This window comes from Thalassophryne amazonica, chromosome 3 (genome assembly GCF_902500255.1).
Source record: "Thalassophryne amazonica chromosome 3, fThaAma1.1, whole genome shotgun sequence".
NCBI lineage: Eukaryota > Metazoa > Chordata > Actinopteri > Batrachoidiformes > Batrachoididae > Thalassophryne > Thalassophryne amazonica.
Window position 1 is genome coordinate 127,098,994 of NC_047105.1, and position 27,916 is coordinate 127,126,909.

Below are 27,916 nucleotides of genomic sequence, written 5' to 3' on the forward strand. Positions count from 1 at the left end.
CTAATACTTGGTACCAATGGAAAGACTAATGTTTTGTCTACAAATGACCACAAGCTCGACCGGATCCAGCCATCCTTGTGATCAGCATAGGAATCAAAACATCCTGGTGTATGTGGTGTGCGCGTTTTATGACTCACTCATTCCTGTAAGTTTGAAAGTAACGATCTCTAAGACATAGCAAAGGTGAGTTAGCCAGTCAGTGTCATTGGTTCTAGAGTGGGAAAATACTTACTTAACGTAGCAAATGTCAGTGTGTTATGTCTTGCTGTTTAATTGCTGCACGCATTTATCTCCGATGCAAAAATTTGCCAATTGTGGATCACTGAAGCAGCAGCCTCGTGTCAGGACTTGTGAGCCATGTGGACTTTGGGGGTCATCTCAACATCACAAATGGGCATGAATGTGTGGGCTTTTACTTTTTAATTCGGGAGAAATCTCACCTCCACACAATTTTTTGCTCGTAAAAACGTATAACGGCGCCTTTCAAATCTAAGCAAATTCTCATTTAATAAGTATAATTTATATCATTTAGTGTCCAAAACACATTCTCTGGCACAGTGTGTATCATTCTGCATTAGAAGGGCTCCAGCCAGATGCCAGGAATGACCCCAAAGTGACACAGTGTTGTGATCCAGAACCGGCAAAAGTGATCCATTTCTGGCAAATGTTTGCACCACACATAACGTGGCTTCACTCTTTAAGTAGAAGGCTACTCCACCCAGACTTTTTCAGCTAAATAATCAAACGTGTCATTTTTCTCTAAAATTCTGGAAAAAGTGGTGTCACGGCAGCTCGTAGACTATCTTACTGAGAATAATCTCTTTGAGCCACTGCAGTCTGCTTTTAGAAAATATCATTCCACAGAGACGGCTCTCACTAAAGTGGTGAATGATCTTCTGCTTACAATGGATTCGGACACCACTACGGTTCTGTTGCTGTTAGATCTCAGTGCTCAGATCTCATTTGATGCAGTGGATCATCATACAACCCCTGGCAATAATTATGGAATCACCGGCCTTGGAGGATGTTCATTCAGTTGTTTAATTTTGTAGAAAAAAAGCAGATCACAGACATGACACAAAACTAGTAATTTCAAATGGCAACTTTCTGGCTTTAAGAAACACTATAAGAAATCAGGAAAAATAATTGTGGCAGTCAGTAACGGTTACTTTTTTAGACCAAGCAGAGGAAAAAAATATGGACTCACTCAATTCTAAGGAATAAATTATGGAATCACCCTGTAAATTTTCATTCCCAAAACTAACACCTGCATCAAATCAGATCTGCTCGTTAGTCTGCATCTCAAAAGAAGTGATCACACCTTGGAGAGCTGTTGCACCAAGTGGACTGACATGAATCATGGCTCCAACACGAGAGATGTCAACTGAAACAAAGGAGAGGATTATCAAACTCTTAAAAGAGGGTAAATCATCACGCAATGTTGCAAAAGATGTTGGTTGTTCACAGTCAGCTGTGTCTAAACTCTGGACCAAATACAAACAACATGGGAAGGTTGTTAAAGGCAAACATACTGGTAGACCAAGGAAGACAGAAAACTTAAAGCAATATGTCTCAAAAATCGAAAATGCACAACAAAACAAGTGAGGAACGAATAGGAGGAAACTGGAGTCAACGTCTGTGACCGAACTGTAATAAACTGCCTAAAGGAAATGGGATTTACATACAGAAAAGCTAAACGAAAGCCACCATTAACACCGAAACAGAAAAAAACAAGGTTACAATGGGCTAAGGAAAAGCAATCGTGGACTGTGGATGACTGGATGAAAGTCATAATTCAGTGATGAATCTCAAATGTGCACTGGGCAAGGTGATGATGCTGGAACTTTTGTTTGGTGCCGTTCCAGTGAGATTTATAAAGATGACTGCCTGAAGAGAACATGTAAATTTCCACAGTCATTGATGATATGGGGCTGCATGTCAGGTAAAGGCACTGGGGAGATGCCTGTCATTACATCATCAATAAATACACAAGTTTACGTTGATATTTTGGACACTTTTCTTATCCCATCAATTGAAAGGATGTTTGGGGATGATGAAATCATTTTTCAAGATGATAATGCATCTTGCCATAGAGCAAAAACTGTGAAAACATTCCTTGCAAAAAGACACATAGGGTCAATGTCATGGCCTGCAAATAGTCTGGATCTTAATCCAATTGAAAATCTTTGGTGGAAGTTGAAGAAAATGGTCCATGACAAGACTCCAACCTGCAAAGCTGATCTGGCAACAGCAATCAGAGAAAGTTGGAGCCAGATTGATGAAGAGTACTGTTTGTCACTCATTAAGTCCATGCCTCAGAGACTGCAAGCTGTTATAAAAGCCAGAGGTGGTGCAACAGAATACTAGTGATGTGTTGGAGCGTTCTGTTTTTCATGATTCCATAATTTTTTCCTCAGAATTGAGTGATTCCATATTTTTTTTCCTCTGCTTGGTCTAAAAAAGTAACCGTTACTGACTGCCACAATTTTTTTTTCCTGATTTCTTATAGTGTTTCTTAAAGCCAGAAAGTTGCCATTTGAAATGACTTTAGTTTTGTGTCATGTCTGTGATCTGCTTTTTTTCTACTAAATTAAACAACTGAATGAACATCCTCAGAGGCCGGTGATTCCGTAGGGGTTGTATTCTACTTGATAGGCTGGAAAATCATTTTGGGATTACTGGGAGTGCCCTTGCATGGCTGACGTTATACTTGACCAGTCGTTCTCACTGTGTTTTGTACAGTAACACTACCTCTAACCTTAGTGACATGAAATTTGGGGTTCCACAGGGGTCTGTCTTAGGCCCCCTGCTTTTCTCCCTTTATATAGCACCCCTTTGGCACATATTGCAGCGTTTTGGGATTTCCTTTCACTGCTATACAGATGATACTCAGTTATACATGCCGATAACTACTGGTAATCTCGTTCACATAAAATCCTTAGAAGATTGCCTTGCAGCAGTGAGAAGTTGGATGTCTAGAAACGTCCTACTTTTAAACTCTGAAAAGACTGAAATGATGGTTCTTGGTCCAGTGAGACATCGGCATCAATTTGACCAGTTAACACTCAGCCTAGGCTCGTGTGTCATACATCACACTGACAAAGTGAGGAACCTTGGGGTAATTTTTGATCCTTCGTTGTCCTTTGGCCTCCACATTAGAAATATTACTAGGACTGCTTCCTCCACCTGCGAAATATAGCGAAGATTCGTCCCATCCTGTTTATGGCTGATGCTGAGACCCTGATCCATGCATTTATCTCTTCTAGATTGGACTACTGCAATGTTCTATTTTCTGGTTTACCGCAGTCTAGCATTAGGGGTCTCCAATTGGTTCAAAATGCTGCAGCTAGACTTTTGACACAAAGCAGAAAGTGCGACCACATTACACCCAGTTTGGCATCCCTTCACTGGCTTCCTGTCCCAGTGAGATCAGATTTTAAGGTTCTGCTACTAACCTATAAAATTATTCGTGGACTGGCACCTCCCTACCTAGCTGATCTAATTAAACCTTACGTACCGGCCTGGGCTTTACGTTCTCAGGGTGCAGGACTACTTTGTGTCCCTAGGGTGAATAAGAAGTCTGCGGGTCACAGAGCTTTCTCTTATCGTGCCCCTGTTCTGTGGAATGTCCCTGCGTCAATCAAACAGTCAGATTCTGTGGAGATTTTCAAGTCCAGACTTAAGACGCACTTATTTTCCCTTTCATATGGCTAGCATACTGGTACAGTTTTGTTTTACGCTTTTTACTCTTTTAATTCATTTATTAGTAATTGGAGTGGGCTGCGGCCTCAACTTTACCTAAATTCTGAGTCTTTATTGAAGTTTAGGGCTAGTGGCCAGTGATCACCTTAGTATTTCTGTTTTTCTTGTTGTTTAATGCTGGCAAATTATACAGTATTTTTGTCTTTCTGATGCCTGATTCTGTTTTTTCTCTGTTTAAGGTGCAGCTCCATCCAGAGATGGGAGTTGTATTCGTGTTGGTGATCCTCCTGTCCTGTGTGCCAATAACATTTCTTGTATATTCGTCCGTGAATTGTTCTGTAATTTATGTTTGTAGCATGGCCCAAGCAGAGGGTCACCCCTTTGAGTCTGTTCTGCTTGAGGTTTCTTTCTCAGAGGGAGTTTTTCCTTACCACTGTTGCTCTGGGGGTTGGTAAGGTTAGACCTTACCTGTGTGAAGCACTTTGAGACAACTCTGTTGTGATTTGGCGCTATATACGAGGTCTGTCAATAAAGTAACGGTCCTTTTTATTTTTTTCAAAAACTATATGGATTTCATTCATGTTTTTATGTCAGACATGCTTGAACCCTAGTGCACATGCGTGAGTTTTTCCACGCCTGTCGGTGAGGTCATTCACCTGTGAGCATGCCTTGGGAAGGAGTGGTCCCGCCCCCTCATCAGATTTTCATTGTCTGGAAATGGCGGAATGAAAAGGACTTTTTTTTTTTCCATCAGATTTTTTTCAGAAGCTGTTAGAGCAGGGGTAGGCAACCTGTTCCAGAAAGAGCCATGAGGGTGCAGGTTTTCTTTGCAGCCGCTGACTCCACCAGGTGATTTTACTGATTAATATCATTTTGAGCAGATGGAATCAGTTAATCAGTGAAATCACCTGGTGGAGTCAGTGGCTGCAAAGAAAACCTGCACCCTCATGGCTCTTTCTGGAACAGGTTGCCTACCCCTGTGTTAGAGACTGGCACCTGGAAACCATTCGAAAAATTTGTCTGGCTTTCGGTGAAAATTTTACGGGCTTCACAGAGAATAAGGACTGTTACTACAGCTTTAAGGACCCCTTTAAGGACGCTCGGCACACCGCACTCCGACGACGCGGCACAAGCCACCGGACCATTTATAAACGGATGGCTCTGTGGATACAAGACCGTCGTGTGCTCTTTCTCTGGTTATCACAAGAGCTGGACATCAGCCATTTTCCGGCAGATTTCACTTTTAACAAGAGATTTTGTCATGGAAAGTCCTTTTCATTCCGCCATTTCCAGACAATGAAAATCCGACGAGGGGGCGGGACCACTCCTTCCCAAGGCGTGCTCACAGGCGAATGATGTCACCGACAGGCGTCAAAAAACTCACGCATGTGCACGAGGGTTCAAGCATGTCTGACGTAAAAACATATGAATGAAATCCATATAGTTTTTGAAAAAAATAAAAAGTACTGTTACTTTATTGACAGACCTCGTAAATGAAAATGAATTGAAATTGAAGTACAATAAATACTAGATACTTTAAGACTTTTACTTGAGTACCATGTCAATCAGTGACTTGAACTTCTGCTGAAGTCATTTTTTTAATGGGTATCTGTACTTTTACTTAAGTGTGATATTCGGGTACTTTATACAACACTGGGCGCAAGAAAAGAGGCCGTCATCTTGGACCGGTCATCACATGATTCAATCAGAAGGCACAGTGAAGGTTTGATTTTATAATCTTATTTTCTTTTTAATCTTGCTAACATAATATGTGTGAAATACCAAGTGTTCCAATACTTTTGGAAGGCACTGTATCCCAAGCTTATGATGAGTGCAAAATGAGTGTGGTATTATTACAGTTTTGTTTAAGAATGTTTAATTTTCACTGTTGCTGCACTTTGTGTGAAATCAGTCATATCGCATATATCATAATGATATGACAATATTGCCATATGATAATTTGGCCATATTGCAGAAAAAAAAGAAAAATGCTTAAAAAGGCGAGGGGCTTAAAAATGGAGGAGCACCCCCCCGCAGCTGAAAGGCAAAAAAGAAGAAAAAAAAGTTAAAGACTGGGGATCCGGGGGGCTCCCCCAGAAGATGAAAGGCAAAAACAAAAAAAAAAATGTTTAAAAAGACGGGGGTCATCAGAAGATGAAAGGTTTGTCATGCCCATGCTCCACCGAAGCATTTAATCAAAAAAAAAAAAAAAAAGTCTGAAGGACCTAAATGACATGGTGAGATGCTGAAGAGCTTTGCGCGTTCATGTCCATGACATATTAACCTAAAAAGTCTATATTTCACCCAAATTTTACAATGTCAGCAATAAGACATTACATCAAACATAGAATCAGAAAGTATCCCAGCATGCATCAGGACTCCTGACAGACACCATCTCACACATCGACTACTGCAACACCTTGCTGACAGGTTAAACACCATGAACATCCAAACACATCACACCTTCACACAACCTTTTAGTCTAAATCTTCAGTCACACTGAGCCACCTGTTTTATTTCTGTTGGATTTCATTTTAATAGAATGCAACGGGCCCCAGACCTGGGGTCGATAGTTCCACCCTAAACATTATTGGCAGTGGATCCAAGGGCTCTCTTGGGTGGCCAGGATTGCCTCAAAGTATTTCTTCAGGTTCATCTTCATAAGGCCTGTTGCCCCCACCACCACTGGTATGATATCGATGTCTTTCAATGACCATGTTGTTCGTAGGTCATTGTTGACGTCTTGGTATTTTGTGATCTTTCCCCTTTCAGCTTGATTCATGCCATAGTTATTGGGGAGTGTCACATTGATGATTTTGGTTGTTTTCTCATGCTTGTTCCAGGTGACTTATCAGGTAGAATACAGTTACTTTTCTGTTGGATGAGACTGGTGCTGGCTGATGCTCCCAGATGTTTTCCTTTACTTCCATCTCCATCTGGTTGATTTCAGTGAGACCCAGACCGCCTTCTCTGTGAGGGAGATATATTCTGTCCATGCACTGATTTCTGTATGTGACTTTGTGGAGAGTGAGCATCTTCCTGGCTTTCGTATCCAACTTATTAAGCTCATGCTGTGGCCAGTCTACCATGCCAAACCCATATGTCACCACTGGTACTGTAAACTGGTTTATGGCTGTGATCTTGTTTGTTGGTGTTAACTCCAATTTGATCATTTTTAAGCAGTTTAGGTATTCTTGTGTTACTTTCTTATTCATTTTTTTTATGTTTTATTGCTGCATTTTCCTGAATTCCCAAGTATTTGTATGTGGAATCCTCAACCAAATCTTCAATGTAGCTCCCCTCATGCAACTGTATGTTTTCTGCTGCTTAAGTCCTGCCTACCTATTCTGATTGTGCATTTAGAATATTTATCCAGTCCAAATTCCATACCAATGTCTTTGGAGAACTTATGGAATCTGTCTCTGATTGGAGTCGGCAAAGATGTTTAAATCATCCATGTACAGCAGATAGTTGCTCACAATTTTTTTTTTGTTCCTTCCTCTGCTTCCACTTAAGTCATACCCCTTCAGCTTTCAGGCTACTCTCCTGTGGAACCAGCTCCCAATTCAGATCAGGGAGACAGACACCCTCTCTACTTTTAAGATTAGGCTTAAAACTTTCCTTTTTGCTAAAGCTTATAGTTAGGGCTGGATCGGGTGTCCCTGAACCATCCCTTAGTTATGCTGCTATAGACGTAGACTGCTGGGGGGTTCCCATGATGCACTGTTTCTTTCTCTTTTTGCTCTGTATGCACCACTCTGCATTTAATCATTAGTGATCGATCTCTGCTCCCCTCCACAGCATGTCTTTTTCCTGGTTCTCTCCCTCAGCCCCAACCAGTCCCAGCAGAAGACTGCCCCTCCCTGAGCCTGGTTCTGCTGGAGGTTTCTTCCTGTTAAAAGGGAGTTTTTCCTTCCCACTGTAGCCAAGTGCTTGCTCACAGGGGGTCGTTTTGGCCGTTGGGGTTTTACATAATTATTGTATGGCCTTGCCTTACAATATAAAGCGCCTTGGGGCAACTGTTTGTTGTGATTTGGCGCTATATAAAAAAATTGATTGATTGATTGATTGAACTCGTATGTCTGGGATTATTATTTGTCCCTCTGTGTGGTTTAGGGTGATGGTGATGTTCCACTTGTTCATTTGTGTCCTCAGGAAAGATCTTATTTCCTCATTGATGTTGTAGAGTTCCAGGCACCTCATTATCAAGGAGTGTGGCATGCTGTCAAATGCCTTTTTGTAATCAATCAAAGCAGTGTTAAGGTTTGTTCTTTTTTTTGCAGTCCTCCATGGTAGCTTTATTTATCAATAACTGACCTTTGGCTCTTAATCTTTTCCTCATGCAACCTTACTGTTCATTTTCTAAGGAGCCACCAGAGTCAAGATGTTTATAAATTGCATCAGCTATAATTCCTGTCAGCCATTTAGATGATGTTTGTACCTATTGGTTCGCTGTGTTTCCTTGGTCTTTTGAACCTGTATGAATTATCATGTGTTTTTTCAGGGAGCTCTTTAGTCCAAATCTTTTACCACACTCAGAACAGCCAAATAGTTTGTGTCCTGAATGAATTATCATGTGTGTTTTCAGATTGCTCTTTAGTCCAAATCTTTTTCCACACTCGGAACAGCCAAATAGTTTGTGTCCTGAATGAATTATCATGTGTGTTTTCAGATTGCTCTTTAGTCCAAATCTTTTACCACACTCAGAACAGCCAAATGGTTTTTGTCCTGTATGAATTATCATGTGTTTTGTCAGATAGCTCTTTTGTCCAAATCTTTTACCACACTCAGAACAGCCAAATGGTTTGTGTCCTGTATGAACTATCATGTGTTTTTTCAGGTCATTCTTTTGTCCAAATCTTCGAGCACATTCAGGACAGCCAAATCGTTTTTGTCCTGTATGAATAATCATGTGTTTTTTCAGGTTGCTCTTTTGTCCAAATCTTTGACCACATTCAGAACAGCCAAACTGTTTTAGTCCTGAATGAATTAGCATGTGTTTTGTCAGGTAGCTCTTTTGTCCAAATCTTTTTCCACACTCAGAACAGCCAAATGGTTTGTGTCCTGAATGAATTATCATGTGTGTTTTCAGATTGCCCTTTAGTCCAAATCTTTGACCACATTCAGAACAGCCAAATGGTTTGTGTCCTGAATGAATTATCATGTGTTTTTTCAGGTAGCTCTTTAGTCCAAATCTTTGACCACATTCAGAACAGCCAAATCGTTTTTGTTCTGCATGAATTGTCATGTGTCTTTTCAGGTTGCCCTTTTGTCCAAATCTTCGACTACATTCAGAACAGCCAAATTGTTTTTGTCCTGTATGAATGACCATGTGTCTTTTCAGGTCGTTCTTTTGTCCAAATCTTCGACCACATTCAGGACAGCCAAATTGTTTTTGTCCTGTATGAATGACCATGTGTCTTTTCAGGTCGTTCTTTTGTCCAAATCTTCGACCACATTCAGGACAGCCAAATTGTTTTTGTCCTGTATGAATGACCATGTGTCTTTTCAGGTCATTCTTTTGTCCAAATCTTCGACCACATTCAGCACAGCCAAATTGTTTTTGTCCTGCATGAATTATCATGCCTTTGGTCAGAGTGTCCTTTTGTTTCCATCTTTTCACTTGATCAGAACAGCTAAATGGTTTTCTGCTTGTTTGCCTCCCCTTGTGTTGCTCTGGGTTGTTCATGGGTCCAGATGCTTTAGAATAAACAAACTTTTTCTCAGCAATATTGCAATTGCTTGAACTAACGATATTGATATTTTTTTGACAGTTAAAATGTGATCTAAATTCTCTGGTCTGTTTCCAGTCATAACTGTCATCAGTCTCAGTTCCAGAACTGTCTGAACTCCTGCCACTGGTATCTGGTTGTAAATGACTGTTTGGACCTGAGTTGCTGGCTGGTTGTGGTCCTTCATCGTCCTCTCCATCAGCTTCTGCTGTCAGTGTTCTGTGTACAAACGAGCTGCTGGCTACAGGCTCAGCCTCTGTGCTCTCATCACTTTGGCTTTGATGAAGCTGTGATAACTCTGGTTTTTCATCATTTTCACTCTTCACAGGGATGACAGTGAAACCAAACTTTGTGAGATCTGCCTCCTCCAGCTGCTGAAGCTGCTCTCCCTTCTGACTTATAAACAGCTTTTCTTCTTTAATGTCCTCCTGTTCAACACTCAGTTCTTTCGTCACCAACAACGGCTGCATATCTGTAAAGAAACAAATTAGCAATAAATGTTAGAACAACACTCACTGAAATAAAGTATCAGAGTGGTGAGTTTGACCTGATGACAGTAAGTTATTGCACTGATGGAACTGATAAAGTGGAAATGTACATCAGGATTTGTTTTAAATTTCACAAATTTTAATTCACATCTTTGTCTTCCACAACTGACACTTGTAATGCTTTATATTCTGGATTGTCACATAATATTATAGGATGCTGCTCGACTTTTGATGAAAACCAGGAGACTTGATCACAGCGCTTCTGGCTTCCCTTCATTGGCTCCATGTGACTTGAAGAGCAGATTTCAGTGTTTTGTTGCTGACATATAAAGGCTCTAAATGGTCATAAACTCAAATATTTTACTGAACTTGTTCAGCCTTATGTGCCTCCTCATGCCCTGTGGTCCTTGGATGTAGACGTACTCTGTGTCCCAGTGGTTAAAAATAAGTCAGCAGGCTTCGGAACCTTTTCTTGCCGTGCTTGTATCTTGTGGAACAGGGTGCCTGTTGGCACTTGAAATGTGGCTTCAAGACTATTTTTAAAACATATTTTCTATTGCCTGTAATTACTTTCATGGTTTTTAATCTTTTCATAATTTCTGCTTGCTGTACTTCAATTCTTTTGTGTTTTTAATTGGTTTTATTTTGGGATATGAGGATCTTTGTTTAATCTTCATCTGCAGCTGTGTTCAGCACTTTGGTGAATTGCCGAGAATAGAATAAAGCATAGAAACCTGTTTCCACTGTGGTCCTCAGGATAAAAGAGAGCAAGATAGAGAGAACACACCGGTGGTATTTCTTCCATCAGCCATCCTGCCACCACGAAGTTGAATGGTTGCATGAGATGAATGCATGCACAGTATGTGGAATTAATATATCTTCTACTTTATACAGTAGTGTTCAGAATAATAGTAGTGCTATGTGACTAAAAAGATTAATCCAGGTTTTGAGTATATTTCTTATTGTTACATGGGAAACAAGGTACCAGTAGATTCAGCAGATTCTCACAAATCCAACAAGACTAAACATTCATGATATGCACACTCTTAAGGCTGTGAAATTGGGCTATTAGTTAAAAAAAAAAAAAAAAAAAGTAGAAAAGGGGGTGTTCACAATAATACATGGGTTAAAGCAATAAATTTTCATCTGACTGAAATGTTTTCCTGGCAAAAATCAATGCCAGTAATTTCCTAAAATGTGGCGTAGTGGGGGCACACACTGTTTTTTCCTCAATAAATACAATAAACATATTATACAGTATACAAATCTATTCTAAATAGCCTCTAAGGACAGACAGAGAGAGAGCCAAAGCATAACAAGAATGCAAAACCTCAACATAAAGGTACATAAAAGGGTGGTGGGGGGGTCCTGATTCTGGGGGGTCTGGGGGTACTTCCCCTAGAACATTTTTTAAAGAGCAAGTCAAATTTTTTGTATTCTGGTGAATTTTAATGGGTATGAAGCCCTCTGAAACAAAACTCACTTCAAACTGTGAAATAAAAACTATTGATTCTGGAGGGGGGGGGGTGTCTGGGGATCTCCCCCAGAAATTTTTTAAGAGAGCAAGTCAAATTTTGTGTATTCTGGTGAATTTTAATGGGTATGAAGCCCTCTGAAACATAAAAGTCACTTCAAACTGTCAAGTAAAAACACAGTATTTATTCTGGGGGGGGGATCTCTTTAAAAGAACAAGTCAAATGTTGCATGCGCACTGAGAAACTTGAAACTGGCTTATTCACATTTAAACGGTAAAATGCTGTCACTCGTAAAACAAACGTAGCGCACCGCACGTAAACTTCATCAAAGCCATTTAAAGATATCAATCGTGACTCACCTTTTTGTGGATTAAAGTCATTAACCAGGACTTTGGTGCGATCAATAAACGAGGCTCGTCCACTGTGTCCCACCGGAGTTTTATTCGTTCCTCATTAACGTGGCTTTTCCGAGGGGCAGCCAACCCTCAGAGCCGGACTGGATCATTAATATCTGCCACTTCATCAAATGAAGTTAAAGATAATGTCCTCCGTTATGTGAAACGAGACTCGTTCCTTCAAATGCGCGCGGTGTTACCGGTGTCACATGGGCTCACCCATAAGCTGAAGTTATGACCCCTCGTGTAAAAAAGGAAAGAAAAAAATATATATCCTTCATGTATGGTTTTTGTGGAACTTCACTGATTAAGCGCTTTTCTTCCAAGTGACTTGTTCTCTGCTGCTGCCACCGTCAGTTAGCAGCTGGGTGTTGGTCCTCCGGGCCACAGGTCCGACTGATACCGCCCCCCCCCCCTCCCCGGACAGGGAAGACAAGGACTGTGGCTCATGGCAAGCAGTAAACAGAGCGGAGAGGAGTGAAAATTCACACAGTCCCTTCCTCCGCAGTCCACACTGACATTGCTGCTGCTTTGATTAGCGCAGAATGAGATGTTGCTTTGACAGTGAGACTATCATATTTCGGCCCCCAAACACATATGACAACATGTGCGTGTATGTGTGGTTAAATTTTCCAAATGACGGAAATCCGTCGTGGTGACGGAGAACTTTAACCCATGCAATAATAGTAGTGTGGCATTCAGTCAGTGAGTTCATCAATTTTGTTGAACAAACAGGTGTGAATCAGGTGTCCCCTATTTAAGGATGAAGCCAGCACCTGTTGAACATGCTTTTCTCTTTGAAAGCCAGAGGAAAATGGGACGTTCAAGACATTGTTCAGAAGAACAGCGTAGTTTGATTAAAAAGTTGATTAGAGAGGGGAAACCTTATACACAGGTGCAAAAAATTATAGGCTGTTCATCTACAATGATCTCTAATGCTTTAGACTGGACAAAAAAAAACAAAAAAAAAACAGTGACGTGTGGAAGAAAATGGAAAACAACCATCAAAATGGATAGAAGAATAACCAGAATGGCAAAAGCTCACCCATTGATCAGCTCCAGGATGATCAAAGACAGTCTGGAGTTACCTGTAAGTGCTGTGACAGTTAGAAAATGCCTGTGTGAAGCTAATTTATTTGCAAGAATCCCCCGCAAAGTCCCTCTGTTAAATAAAAGACGTGCAGAAGAGGTTACAATTTGCCAAGGAACACATCAACTGGCCTAAAGAAAAATGGAGGAATATTCTGTGGACTGATGAGAGTAAAATTGTTCTTTCTGGGTCCAAGGGCCGCAGACAGTTTGTGAGACGACCCCCCAAACTCTGAATTCAAGCCACAGTTCACAGGAAGACAGTGAAGCATGGTGGTGCAAGCATCATGATATGGGCATGTTTCTCCTACTATGGTGTTGAGCCTATATATCGCATACCAGGTATCATGGATCAGTTTGGATATGTCAAAATACTTGAAGAGGTCATGTTGCCTGAGAGGACATGCCCTTGAATAGTTTAGTGATTCACAGGATTGCTAAAAAAGCAGTTTGAACATAATAGTTTTGAGTTTGTAGCGTCAACAGCAGATGCTACTATTATTTTTCTACTTTTTTTTTTTTTTTTTTTTTACTAATAGCCCAATTTCATAGCCTTAAGACCTGGATTAATCTTTTTAGTCACATAGCACTACTATTATTCTGAACACTACTGTACATAATGCCTGTGACATATTACTGACAGTCACAGACTTTGATTTCTATTTATAAAGAAACCACAAGCGTAAAAGCACACTTCATATTTGTATTTTTAAAATGTGTCACTAATTTCATCACATTCTCAGACAAAATACACGCTACATATCTGTATGAAATGGCATTTTCAAGAAATTACAAAATTGTCATTCATGCACAACAACAGACAAACATGCATGCATAGCTGCTTTTATGTGCACATCTTTTCTGAAAGCGTCCTTACTCCATATTCACAGTTACACATTATTTACAACATACTGCAGGAATAACAAGACCATTTTAAGACCTCTAGGTCAGTGATTCTCAACCGGGGTGCCGCGGCACCCTAGGGTGCCGTGATCGATCGTCAGGGGTGCCGTGGGTATTTTTCATATTCGCGATTACCATGAATTATTTATTTTATCCATAAAGCATAAAACGACTCAGCCTCGCGTGCTGCAGCCTCGCTCTCGTCTTAAGGCGGGACAATAACAAGGAGGCTGACGGCCGATTAAAACAGTGCCGTCTCCTTCAAAAGCCGTCTAAAATGCGGAGCTGTTGGTGTGTGTCAGTGCCTGTGTGTGCGCGCGCGCGCGGAGTTAACAGGCTGCAGACTGCGAGGAAGGGGGTGGGTGAGGGAGGGGGTGGGTGAGGGAGATTCCTGAATGCAGGCGCGACACGTTCAGTGCACAGCGAGCGCAGAGCAGAGAGAGGATTTTAAACCAAGTGAACGTTAACAAAACGGAAACATGAAGCTGCCTTTACTTCTCTCTGAACTTTCTCTAAAGGTGTGATTCTGCCGTTACCGTCCTGTTCACACCATGTGCGCGTCGTATGCTGAATTTAAATAAATGGTCAAATATCTTTAAAAACATATTTAAAAAATGAGAATATATGAATGAACTGAGCCACAAAAAACAATGTTCAGACGCAGAGATCACAAAAAGCAGGTGAGAACTCTGAACTTTAACAGCTGTTATTTTCCAAAGGTATTTATTTGTTCAATCTTGAGCTTAATGCAGTGTTTAAGCACAAAACGTGACTGATGAGGAGAAACAATTTCAGAAATGCAACAGAAACAACCACAAATCAGAAAAAGTTGGGACTGTATGTAAAATGAAGATAAAAATAAAAATGTTGCACTATTCCCAGTTTCTCCACTCACAGAAGCCAAACGTTCTTCCAGAGTTGTGTAATTATACTACAATAGTAGAATATAAAGAAGGGGGAAAAAGAAAAAAAAATAGACAATATATTCGTCAATCGCAATTATTTGTCTGACAATTAATCGTCTCCAGAAATTCGTAATCGTGACAGCCCTACTTGAGATCAGAGCGCAAAATGCTTGAGGATTTTCGAAATGCCGTGTTTTCTGTATCAATTTTCTACTGCAATAATTGGGTTCTGCGCAAAACCAGAGGTAATAGCATTATAATATTATTTTGGTTGGTGGTGTGCCGCAGGATTTTGTAAATACAAAAAGGGTGCCGCGGCTCAAAAAAGGTTGAAAATCACTGCTCTAGGTGAAAGAAGTGTTTTTGGAGATGTGTTTTTAATGGCGGTGTCGCCAACCAAACGGTCCCCCCTCAACATCGACTCGCCCTGTCTTCACTGCACGTGTCATCAGCCACGTTTCACTGATTATCACCTCGTTTCTGCTTAAAACTGCACTCCAGTCATCATCTATCTCAGAGACCAATATTTGAAGCTTTTGTATAACAACCATTTCCACATAAATTCAGCAGTATTTCATAATAAAAAACGGAGGAAGTGATCAGAGCGCTGCAGCTACATGAGCTGCTAGCTGATGCGTTCACTGCTTGTCGGTCATTTCCAGTGGTAGGCACAGCTCCGCTAATGATCGAAGCTAACGTTTTCGTTAGCGGATTAGCTTTTCAGATAACTTTGAAACCATCAGCAGACCAATTAGCTTCCGATAAATTTAGTTCTGATCGCTTCAAGACAGCCAACATATTTTTATGTACACAGTGAATAAAGCTTAACAATTTAAAAATCTGAAATCATCGATTTTAATGTCTGCCTGTTACATGCTTTGTAGCAGACAGACATGTATGAGTGGCAGCGCTCAATCCTCTACCAGCAGAGAAGAGCTGATGACCAGAAAGAAAGGAAGAGGGAGGAAAAAAATCGCGATTCCTTCCATTGTCACGCATTCTCTTAGTGCTGAATTGCTTAACAAACAGAATTTTCAGTTTTTAAATTGTCTTTTTTTCAAATGAAAAATTACATATTTACAAATACAGATTTATTTGTAACACAAACACACACACACACGTTACAGTTACTTGTGGGTTACCGAACAACCGCCCCGATGTCAGGAAACTCATTTCCCCATAATGCATTGCGGCATGTGTGTCTTTAAATGCCAAAACCTTCAAAATTACTGTAGTACTTTAAAACTAAAACATGTCGCTGATATTTTAGCTTGTAAAATGACAGAGGTGACATTAATTTCAATAACTTGTTCAGAATTAGTTTGTTTAAAATTTTAACCATAAGTCAAAACTGTCTGCCTGTGCATGACTCCCGTGATAGCATGTAAGTCTGTATGGTGTGAAAAAGACATTTTTTTTTCTTTTTTTCTCTCTTCTCTCTGGTCACTAGGTCTCTTTTGCTGAGAGAAGGCTGATCTGAGATAGAAGTGCTGGCTCAATCTGGTTGTTAAGTGTGATGTAACGCATCATGTGATTTTCAACTTCCGGGTCCACCAAAAAAAAAAAAAAAGGCACGCTGTCATTTACACTGAGAACTGCACTGAGATGCTCTGATTGCGCTGCACTTAAACTGTTGCACACGGACAACAGCATTAACATCGCAACATAAAACTCTTTGTATATTGTGCCTAAAACTTTCCTGAATATATTAACTGGGCTTTAGACATTGTTACTGCATTTGTTTTATGTAAAAATGTCAGAAGCTCAGGTCGTTTCTCCGTTATTTTCAATGGGACTTGCTGTGAGCTGCGGTCGCTTCCTGTTCATGTCATTCATTGGTAATATTTGTTTTATTCAGGGTCTCATGGATGCAGTCTCTTATTAACGTGATGAAAAGCATAAAAACATTTTAGTAGTACGGTGGAACCTTGATTCATGAGTTTAATTTGTTCCGTGACCAAGCTCGTAAGCCAATCTGCTCATATTTCAAATGAATTTCCCCCATTGAAAATAACTAAAATAATTTTAATCCCCAAATCACTCTAAATTCTGAATTCATTTTTTTTTATTAACAGATATGTATATTTTACCTGTGCATAATAAAATATATCAAGTAAAAGAAAAAAGTTTTATTATTTAAGTTTATGAGTTTTAGATAATGATTTATTTAAGTTTTATCTTACTTAGAAACAGGTGAATGCGGTTAACAAAGGGGGAGAAAGGACACACGGAGGTCTGCGCACACTTTAAACATAAACTAAACTTAAACTGTAGATCCTTAAAAAGGATCATACAGATGTAACTTTAATTGTAAACTTGAAGGTCTTTGGACCTGGAAACAGATTTATCACGTGCTTAACAACTGGATAGCTGCCAGTGGACTGGAGCCAATACTGAAAGTTATCAATTTAGCTTTTAGCTGTAATTTCCGCTAAATTTTATAGGGCTTTATCGGTTTAGCTTTATAAAAGTTGACTTTTGAGTTAGCGGATTAACGGTTATCAAAGCTAACTTTTTGGTTAGCTGTGTCCACCACTGGTCATTTCAAAGGGTCACCGAATTTCTCCTCGTTTCTGCTTAAAACTGACTTCAGAATGATTTAAGAGGTTTTACCTTGTTATCTGATGGATAATAATCCCATTAATTCATTTGATTGATTTGAGTGAAGATAGTTTGTCTCAGACAAGCTGCTGAGGTCCAAAATGACGCATGCGCAGTGAAGGCAGGGAGGACCAATTTTTTTTTTTTTTTTTTTGGTTCCTACCGCTGAATGGAAGACTGAAAACTTTTTAAGAGCAGTGGGATTTAAATTTAAGATCAACATCACAGTGAGGCAGCATCCAGCAATAAACCAACAAGATGTGTTGGATCCATTGTCTTGATTTTCTTCAGAAACTTAGTGGTTGTCAAAACAAAAACTGAGTGGCCGTGGGAGGAAACGGAGCCCACAGGGAATAACTGTCATTCGGCCTGAAAGTGGTCTTGGCAAACAGTCAGACGAGTCACGAAGTTGAGGCAGTTCATAGATCAGACGGTTTTCAGTGAGGGTGCAGAGCCGCTTACCTCGAGTGGAGATATTATGAAAACATCACCAAATCAGGCTGGGAAGTGGCCAAGTTCATATGCAAAACATGACAAACCTTTGACAGGTGGAATTTAACCAAAACTGTGTCACACCATTGGTGGAGAACATTTGCCCTGAGAAGAAGCAACAAATTTCTGATGTTTGTTTGGCTCATAACACTGTGGCACAGAGGACTGAAGACACATCACCTGATATTAAAAAGACAACTGAGGAGCGGACGTGAAATTAAAGCACAGATTCATCTGACACCAATCAGTTTTTTTAAGGCTCTGACAATGACATGAACGTAGCAGAAGAGCTGCTTTACATCAAAAGCCTTCAAGACCAAAAAAGAGGAACCAGATAGATAAAGAAAATGCTGAAGTTTTTTTAGATTCACATATTTGTGTGAGCAGACATTTTCAGTTATGAACATCAACAGGAACGCACTTGAGTTTCAAGGACGCGAGTCAACTTTTGTTACAGGCTAAGTGGACTGATATGAACCAAAGATACTTCTGTTAACAATGACTGTTTCTGGGACCAGACTTCCATCACAGCCTCTCTCTCTCTTTTGCAAACCCACATTTCTGCACACTTCCACATTTACACTATTTGGGTTGACATATCACACGTGGTTGGAAAGTCAGCCAGAGGTGTAAAACTCTGGCTTCAGAAAGTATAAGACCAACCACATATTTGTTCCATTTTCCTAAAAAACAGCTGATTGTGTTAAGTTCAATTCTTCAGATAGGTGTATGAGCTAATTATTGAGATCACCCGTTTTAAGTGCACAGGTAGAAGCAATATATAGCAGGGCTTTTACTTTCTAAAGCCAGAGTTTTACACCTCTATTAGTGCTACCAAGTTACCAAGGAAAATTTCCATAGTCAGTGATGAAAGTGGGCCATAAAAAAAGCTTAAATTTTTGACAAAAATTACAACAAACTAAAGAGATGACAGATGCAACCTCGTGCATTTTCTGGTCTATTTACCCACCAATAAAAGCTCCAAAAAATATTTTTTTTTGTTGGGTCAGGTCAATTTTTCCACCCCAGTCTTTTCACACAACTTGTATTGTGCTACTGGCCTTTAGTCGAAAAAACATACATGGTGGTTCAGAAAACTACACTGTAACAGTTAGTAAAATTACAGGCCGATATCAAATCTATCATTCTGTTCCAAAATTTTAGAAAAGGTGGTTTTACGGCAGCTTGTAGACCACCTCACTGAGAATGATCTTTTTGAGTCGCTGCAGTCTGCTTTTAGGAAATATCACACCACAGAGACAGCGCTCACTAAAGTAGTGAATGATCTTCTGCGAGCAATGGACTCAGACACCACTACGGTTTTGGTGTTGTTACATCTCAGTACTGTGTTTGATAACGTGGATCATCATATTTTGCTCGATAAGTTGGAGAATTTTTTTGCGATTACTGGAAGTGCCCTTGTCTGGTTGACGTCATATCTGTCCAGTCGTTCTCAATGTGCCTTGTATAATGGCACTACCTCTGACCTTGCTGACATGAGATTTGGGGTTCCACAGGGATCTGTTTTAGGCCCCTTGCTTTTCTCCCTGTATGTCACACCCCTTGGGCGTATACTGTGGAGTTTTGGGATTGCCTTTCATTGTTATGCTGATGATATTCAGTTGTACATGTCGATAACTGCGGGAAATCTCACTTCTATAAAATCCCTGGAGGACTGTCTTCTATCAGTGAGAAGTTGGATGTCTAGTAACTTCCTACTTTTAAAATTTGATAAGACTGAAATGATGGTTCTTGGTCCAGCGAGACATCGGCATCAGCTTGATCAGCTGGCGCTCAGCCTGGGTTCGTGTGTCATACATCATACAGACAAAATGAGGAACCTTGGGGTAACTTTTGATCCCACATTGTCTTTTGACGTCCACATCAGGGATGTTACTAGGACTGCTTTTTTCCATCTGAGAAATATAGCGAGAATCCGCCCCATCCTGTCCATGGCTGACACCCATTTTGGTATCTTTGCACTGGCTCCCTGTCTCTGTGACAGCAGATTAAGGTTTTGCTATTGACTTATAAGGTTGTTCATGGACTGGTGGCATCTTATCTGGCTGATCTGGTGGAACTCTACGTGCCGGCCTGGGCTTTGCGGTCGCAGGATGCGGGACTTCTCTGTGTTCTCAGGGTGAAGAAGAAGTCAGCAGGTCAAAGAGCCTTTTCGTATCGTGCACCCACCCTGTGGAACAGTCTTCCTGCGACCGTGAGGCAGTCGGAGTCCGTGGACATTTTTAAGTCAAGACTCAAAACCTATTTTTATTCTTTCTTATGAATAGTTCTTATTTTTATTTGTTTTATTCTTTTACTTCTGTTTTTATTTATGTATTTGAATTTTTGTATTAATTTTTAATTATTTATTAAATTTTATGTTGACTTGTTTTATGTAAGGCGCCTTGAGACGGCTTTTGCTGTGATTTGGCGCATTATAAGCTAATTAAATTTAAATTAAAAGAAATGGCAATTCAAAGAACCCAAATAATAATGATTCTCAGTGTCAATTCAAATGGAACAATAGAAGTATTTATGGCACAAACCTGTCCAATCTTCACTCACTTCTGAGTTTTCCTCATTTTGGCAGGAGCTTTGGAGGTATTGATCATCTCTGTTTTCAAATTCTTAAATTTGCAAACTTTTTATGCATTTAAGAAAAATTATATACAGACAGTAAACAAACCAATTACAGATGTGTGAAGTTGTCTGGCAACAGAAGCATCTGGTTAAGAGCCTCATTCCTTACAAATGTGTTTTTACTTTAAGATTAATTTCTGATTACTGTACATTTTGAAGGAAAAAAAAACTTCTTACATTAGAAAACTTTATATTTAGACAAATGAAATAGCATGATTAGTAATGTTTACATGTAGTAATGGTAGATTCATTCATTCAGCAAATGTTTAAACTTCTGATGTGGGACAAGAAATATATTTCTTAAAATATAAAGAAATATGAAACAGCACTGTGCTATTTTCTTTGATTACTTGATAGTTAAAAAATTATTATTTAACCCTCTGGGGTCCAAGGGCATAATATTTACCTTTTTATGTTAAACCGACCTGTTACGGTCTTCTGAAACAGTTGATAGATGTATTTTATAACTTAAAAATAGGGCCGATGCTAACACGTTAGCATGTCTATGGCGTTCTCAACGTTAAAGTTAGCATTAAGCTGTTTGCATCTCAGCACGTTTCTGTGCATTTGTTTTCTGTATAATAACTAATGGCTCAGTGTTTGTTGTCGTAAAAGAGTCAGATATATTACAAATTGTAATTTTTATTTATATATTAATAATAATAATAATAGCAGCAACAACAATAATAGCAATAATAACTAATAATGCTACAATACAATTTTAGAGAAACAGACAAAAAGAACCTGATAAAACAAAACAACAGAAAAGATAAAACAACCTAACAATGAACATAAATAAATAAATAACTGTTTCCTGTGAACACCTAGTGACTCTTACACCTCTACTTCATCCCTGTTTTATTTAAGTTTAATGACAATTTGTTTTGGTCAAACCACATCTAAGCTGTGTTTTTACACAAGAATATTTTTTCATGAAAATATCTTATTAAAAATCACATATTACACTTTAGTCAGGCCTTTAAAATACTTTAGTGGACTCTTGCTGTAATATGTTGTCAGTGGTTTCTGTAGGCATCGAAAAAGGCTCATAAAAGGGTGAAACCTGACGGAAACCTCTTTGTGGTGTGTCTGTGATGTATGTATGTGCAACATAAAACAAAACACTACTCCAGGTATGTTTTTGACGAGAATATAACATCATAACTTTGTTACAAGGTCAAATGTTGATGCTGCGTGATAAAGGCCTTTTAATCATAACTCACTTAAAGAAATAATGGCAAAACTCACAAGTAAAAAACAAAAAACGATTAATCAAAAAAATAATCGACCGATTAATCCATTACTAAAATAATCGTTAGTTGCAGCCCGAGTTTGTTTTATGAGTGAGAGCATTTTACCGATTAAATATGAGTAACCCAGTTTTGAGTTTCTCAGTGCGCATGCGTTTTCAAAACGAGTGACGGTGTTACTTTGTACACAGCAAAACAATGTTGTCAGTTGCTTTAGGCCCTAATTTTGTATTTTATTGACTGTACAGCCAGCAACACAGCACCCTTTTGGCGCATTTACCGGAATAGAACCGATCAAAATACTACAGAAGACAAAGAATTTTTACTTGACAGTTTGAAGTGAGTTTTCTTTATTTCAGAGGGCTTCATACCCATTAATATTCACCAGCATATATAAAATTTGACTTGCTCTTAAAAAATTTCTGGGGGAGATCCCCTAGACCCCCCATAATCAGTACTGTGTTTTTACTTAACAGATCGAAGTGAGTTTTCTTTGTTTCAGAGGGCTTCATACCCATCAACATTCACCAGAATATACAAAATTTGACTTGGTCTTTAAAAAAAAAAAAAAAAAAAAATTCTGGGGGAGATCCCCGACACCCCCCATAATCAATACTGTGATTTTACGTCACAGTTTGAAGTGGGTTTTCTTTGTTTTACAGGCCTTCATACATATTAAAATTAACCAGAATACACAAAATTTGACTGGCTCTTTTAAAAATGTTCTTGGGGAGATCCCGCAGAACCCCCCAGAATCAAGACTACGCCCCACCCCCCACCACCCTTTTATGTACGTTTATGTTTAGGTTTTGCATTCTTGTTATGCTTTGTCTCTCTCTCCTTAGAGGCTATTTAGAATAGATTTGTATACTGTATAATGTGTTTATTGTATTTATTGAGGAAAAAAAAAAAAAAAGTGTGTGGCCCCACTATGCCACATTTTAAGGAATTGCTGGCATTGCCAGGAAAAAAATTTCAGTTGGATGAAAATTTATTGCTTTAACCCATGGACTTTCATCAAAAAAACCACTGATAAATGCTCTAAGAGACTGCAAAGCATGCTACTGAGATTACAAAAATATGATTTGAACATCATTTATGTGCCTGGACGTGACATGCTACTTGCTGACACTTCGAGTAGAGCTTACCTGCAAAACGCAAAAAAAAACTCAGACAGAATTGGAGACTGAATGTATCAACACGGTTGATTACGTACCAATCTCAGCTGAAAGAATGGACGACATACGCACAGCAACTGGGTCAGACCCAAAATTACAGACTCTGATCAAAACAATCCAACAAGGCTGGCCAAAAGATTAAAAAGATCTCCCCGTGGAAATAAGTAACTTTTACTCTTTGCAGGATGAACCGAGTGCCAAAAATGGACTAGTTTTCAGGGGTGAGAGAGTTGTAATCCCAGACTCACTCCAAAAGGACATCAGTCAGCAGATTCACTCTTCTCACCTGCGGACGGAGGGATGACTCAGGAGGGCAAGAGACTGTGTTTAATGGCACGGAATGAATAACCATATCGAAAAGCATGTTGCCAGTTGTGACACATTTTGAGCTGTGGACACAAAACAACAAATAGAGACACTACAGCCACATGTGATCACTACTCGACCGTGGGTTAACGTTGGAACGGACCTGTTCACATTTGAGAACAGAGAGTACCTACTCATTGTGGATTACTACTCCAATTTCCAATTTCAATTTCAAACACTGAAAGAACATTGTTTTGTACTATGATGTAAATAAGTAGCAAATATATGCTGTTTTGATAGCTCAGGTAAATGGAGAACAACACTGCTTTGAATAATGAATTACAAAGAATACTTTGTTTTGAAAAGAAAGGGGATGTAGCAATAGGAATTGCTTTTATGTTCTTGGTTGGGACCCAGATGAGTTAGAGTTACACAGGCTGAGTAATGCTGTATTGTCGAGCCAGCCTCTGAATAAAGGTTCCCTGTGAGCAGGGGTAATGCTCAAACGTACAGTGTGTGGAGTCACTGACAGACAGAACAAGCTGAAACAGTTTCGACTTGCAGAGAGTTAAACTCACGTCTGTATGCTAACGGCGTCAGCATCCCTAGCAGCTGGGAGCTTCACCTGTTATCTCCACTTAATGCATGATTACTGGAGGAAAAATGCAACTCATAACTTTTATTGTCCACAACAAAGCAAAGCTTGAGGAAAACCATCAACAGTCCCCCAAAATATGACTTAAGATATTTCAAAACCTAAACAAACAAACAAAAAAAACAAAAAAACAAAAAAAAAAACCCTTCTTCTTCTTTGGAAATTATCGGTGGCTTGCAATCCAACACAGCAGATTACCGCCACCAACTGTTTGGGCGTGGAACTGAAATAAACTGAATGAATGGATTCTGGCGTACGTTGTCAAAAATAACCCTGAAACGTTCACCACGTGAGGAAAGACTTGGATTTACGGTAATTTCCGGAAAACTTTCATCACTGCATAGTTTGGGTTGTTGATGGGAGCTGTAGAAAATAACGGATTTTATTCATTGGAAGTCATGCTGATTTGAAAGAATATTGCAGTGATGAATAAATTCTGGGAGCAAAGATAATTATTCTTTGTCTGTTCATAATCAGAGCTGCTCTTACAAGTATACAACAGATTACTGATGTTGACCTTTTAGTGCCAAGTGTTGGATAAAAATAAATCAAAACCTCTATGTGCCAGAATACACAAATCACTGCCACCAGAATCCTTTCAGCTACCTTTGTTCATTTCCAAATTCAAAGTCCCTGCTGATCTTGGACAAGTCGAAACATTGAGGGCGGTGACGTCACTTTCCTTCAGGAATAAATTATCCAGAGATTTTACAGAATATGGAGAAAATTTACATGCATCTTTCATCAAAATCCTCCTCATCCTGTTGTGTAAGTATTGACAGAATCAGTGGAGGAATACCCGATGAGGAAAATATTTCACCACAACATGTTATAAAGTATCAGTAACACAAACAAAGCTGAATGAACAAACCTGTTCTGTAGAAGAGATTTGAAGGATTAAAACTGGCATCCAGCCCTTTACCTCTTTTGTTCTCTTGTTTTAAATGACACATTTCTTCTCCCTGGTCTGTGATCATTCCTTCATCAGCAGGTGTTAGCTGTAGTTTCAACGTGTCACTGAGCTGTTGGACTTCAGACATATTTGTGGAAAGACTTTAAAACACACAAAAGAAAGAGAGAGTCAACAACCAAGTGGAGGAAAGACAAAAACAGGCCGATTTAATCATCTGCTGCTGCCCAGGCTGACCAATCACAAGTGTGAGACAACACTGAAATGTCCCTGTGCTGGGACAGACGTCCTAAAGCAGGAGACACCAACCCTAATCCCAGACATCACCTGACATGAATGTTTTGCTAAAGCCCCGGTCACGCGGCACTAACAAAGGACAACAAAGCCCAAATGCAAATTCGAAATCTGGACTTTCGTTGGCACCATTTAACCTTCGCTCAGCTTCGTTCCTGCAGCTGGCGCTTTGTCAGAATTTTTAAACAGCCAAAAAATTTGAATGAATGCTGCCTACAACCTCAATTCATCCATTTTCGTTTTGCTGTCATTTTTGATGATTTCTTATTGTGTACTTAGTTTTTGTAACGTTAGCGTTTCGTCCAACTTTGTTAATCTTCGTTCAACCTCAAGTCCGACGTATTAAACGAACGCACCGACATCTGAACAAATCAATAACTAAAAGTGTATGCAACAATCTAGATCAGGGGTGGCCAAGTTCGGTCCTCGAGAGCCACCTTCCTGACACTCTTAGTTGTCTCCCTGCTCCAATACACCTGAATCCAATGAAAGACTCGTTAGCAGACTTTTAATGAGCCTTTCATTGGATTCAGGTGTGTTGGAGCAGAGAGACAACTAAGAGTGTCAGGAAGGTGGCTCTCGAGGACCGAACTTGGCCACCCCTGATCTAGATGATCTCACAGAGACAGTCACTGCATCCATAACTTTTTGTGAGGACTTGTTATCCCCTGTAAACCTATCTCCATCCATCCTAATAATAAACCCTGGGTGTCCAAATCTATTAAAAATATAATTAATCAGTGCAATATCTGTTATAACCAAGGTGACACCACTAGGTACAGAGAGTTACAGAAACAAGTTTAGAGGGAACTTAAACTTGCTAAACATAACTATAAAGAGAAAGTGGAGTCATTTCTCTGCAACAATAATTCCCACCCAGCCTGGGATGGGGTAAAGGCAATGATGGGAATGCAGTCCAGGACAGCCCCAATCTCCCTTGGGAATAAGTCCAACAATACTTTGTCCAACTGAATGGTTTTTATAATCGTTTTAACATTAATGATTTTAGTAAAGAACAGTCCCTCGTCAAGGATGCAGCTCCTGGACAGAACTCCATCCATGTCAGTAAGGACGTGGTCCAGAGGCTTTTCAGGACCACAAAGGAGAGGAAAAGTCCAGGCCAGATGGCATTGGTGGCTGCATTCTTAGGAACTGTGCTGATCAGCTGGCAGAGATCTTGTCTTTCATCTTTGAATGTTCTCTTTATCTCTACAAGGTCCCCAGTTTATGGAAAGACTTCTTAATTGTTCCTGTGCCAAAAATCAGTGTACCGAAGCAGCTTAATGATTATAGGCCTGTTGCACTTACCTCCTTCGTGATGAAGACATTTGAAAAAATTGTGAAAAATACTCTTTTAGACTTTGTCAAAGATAATTTGGATTCTCTTCAATTTGTACACAGGTCAGGTAGGGGAACTGATGATGCACTATGCACTTTACTGAATACAGTAATTGCACATTTAGAGAGGGCTAAAACCTTTGTACGTCTTTTATTCATTGATGTTTCTTCTGCTTTTAACTGTATGCAGCCACACATTCTAGCAGAGAGGTTAAAAAATGAGCACAACATTGACCCAGTAATTTTATGTTGACTTATGGATTTTTTTAACTAATAGATTCAATGGGTTAGAGTCAATGACGTTTTATCGGATGCTCTTATTTCTTCCACTGGTTCACCACAAGGTTGTGTCCTTTCACCTCTTTTATTTGTTCTCTATACTAATATGTGTCAAAGTCACCCTCAAGGACGACTTATTGTTAAATTTGCAGATGATTCTGTCATTGTGTCTGTTAAATTCAGATGATCAAGACCATGGCCCCGTGGTGTCAGATTTTATCAGCTGGTGTAAATTGTCCTTTTTAGATATCAACGTGAACAAAACTAAAGAGATGATCATTGATTTTAGGAAAAAGCTAGGGTGACATTTCTCCTGTAGTTATTAATGGACTGGCTGTAGAAGTAAATACTTTGGAAGAAAGCTCACCAACGCATGCATTTTTACAGTAAACTCAGGCATTTTAATGTAGACAGCACTTTTATGTTTTATTGTTGTTTTATTGAATCTGTTCTTACCTTTTCTTTTATCTGCTGTTATGGGTTTTTAACTTTGAAAAACAAAAACCGTCTGCATCGTATTGTAAATGAGTGCAACAAGACTGCTGGCGTTTCCTTAAACGACCTTCCATCTATATATAAAAACAGATCCATTAAGAAGGCAAGGTCGATATTGGACGATCCCAGTCACCCCCTTGTACCCCGAGTTCAAAATGCTTCCGTCTGGTCGTAGATTTATGTCCAAGAGATGTAAAGACCAATAGATACAAGAACTCTTTTATTCCCACTATCTCTAGATTTTGAAATATTATCACGTGAGTCATTTTTAACTAGGTTTTCTTATATTTTATTATGTTTACTGTTTGGTGAGTTTTCGTGCCATATTTAAGATCGTGTTATGTTTACGTATGTATGAATGTGTTCTACTGCTGGCTGCACAACAAACTGCCCCTGAAGGGCAAATAAAAACAACTTGATACTTAACCAGAAAGCTGGTCTGAAATAAAGTTTAGTGGACAAACCTGCTCTGGATCAGCGAACTTCAGGCTTGAAAACAGCATCCAGCACGTTGACTAGTTTCTTCTCTTCTTTAAATCCACTCGTTTCTTCTTGCTGCTCTGCGATCTGTTTCTACCAACTCAAATGTCTCGACATTAGCACCAGTTAGCCGCTGTTCCACCTTTTCGCGCGAACTTCGCCTTTTCTTCCGGTTTATTTTCTATCTTTGTGCTTCTGGAGCGCTTCAAAAATCATATTCGAGGATCACAGAGTGAAGTTTGATCTGTTCAGAGAAGAGTTTCCAGCGTCTCCAGCTAACTAGCTTTAGCCTTGGAAGACAACAGGAAA

The 27,916-nt window shown here is 39.5% G+C and overlaps 2 long non-coding RNA genes across 2 annotated transcripts; one reads left to right on the plus strand and one right to left on the minus strand.

The window, feature by feature from the left end:
• Nucleotides 1–7,787: 7,787 nt before the first annotated feature.
• On the plus strand, nucleotides 7,788–9,001 carry LOC117507573. Its single transcript, XR_004559757.1, has 2 exons — nucleotides 7,788–8,710; nucleotides 8,963–9,001. It is a non-coding gene; the product is annotated as an uncharacterized LOC117507573 (long non-coding RNA).
• A 740-nt stretch (nucleotides 9,002–9,741) lies between these two features.
• Nucleotides 9,742–27,745, minus strand: LOC117507572. The gene is made up of 3 exons (XR_004559756.1): nucleotides 27,592–27,745; nucleotides 24,734–24,864; nucleotides 9,742–9,906 (listed from the first exon to the last, which is right to left on the minus strand). It is a non-coding gene; the product is annotated as an uncharacterized LOC117507572 (long non-coding RNA).
• Between the last annotated feature and the right edge of the window lie 171 nt (nucleotides 27,746–27,916).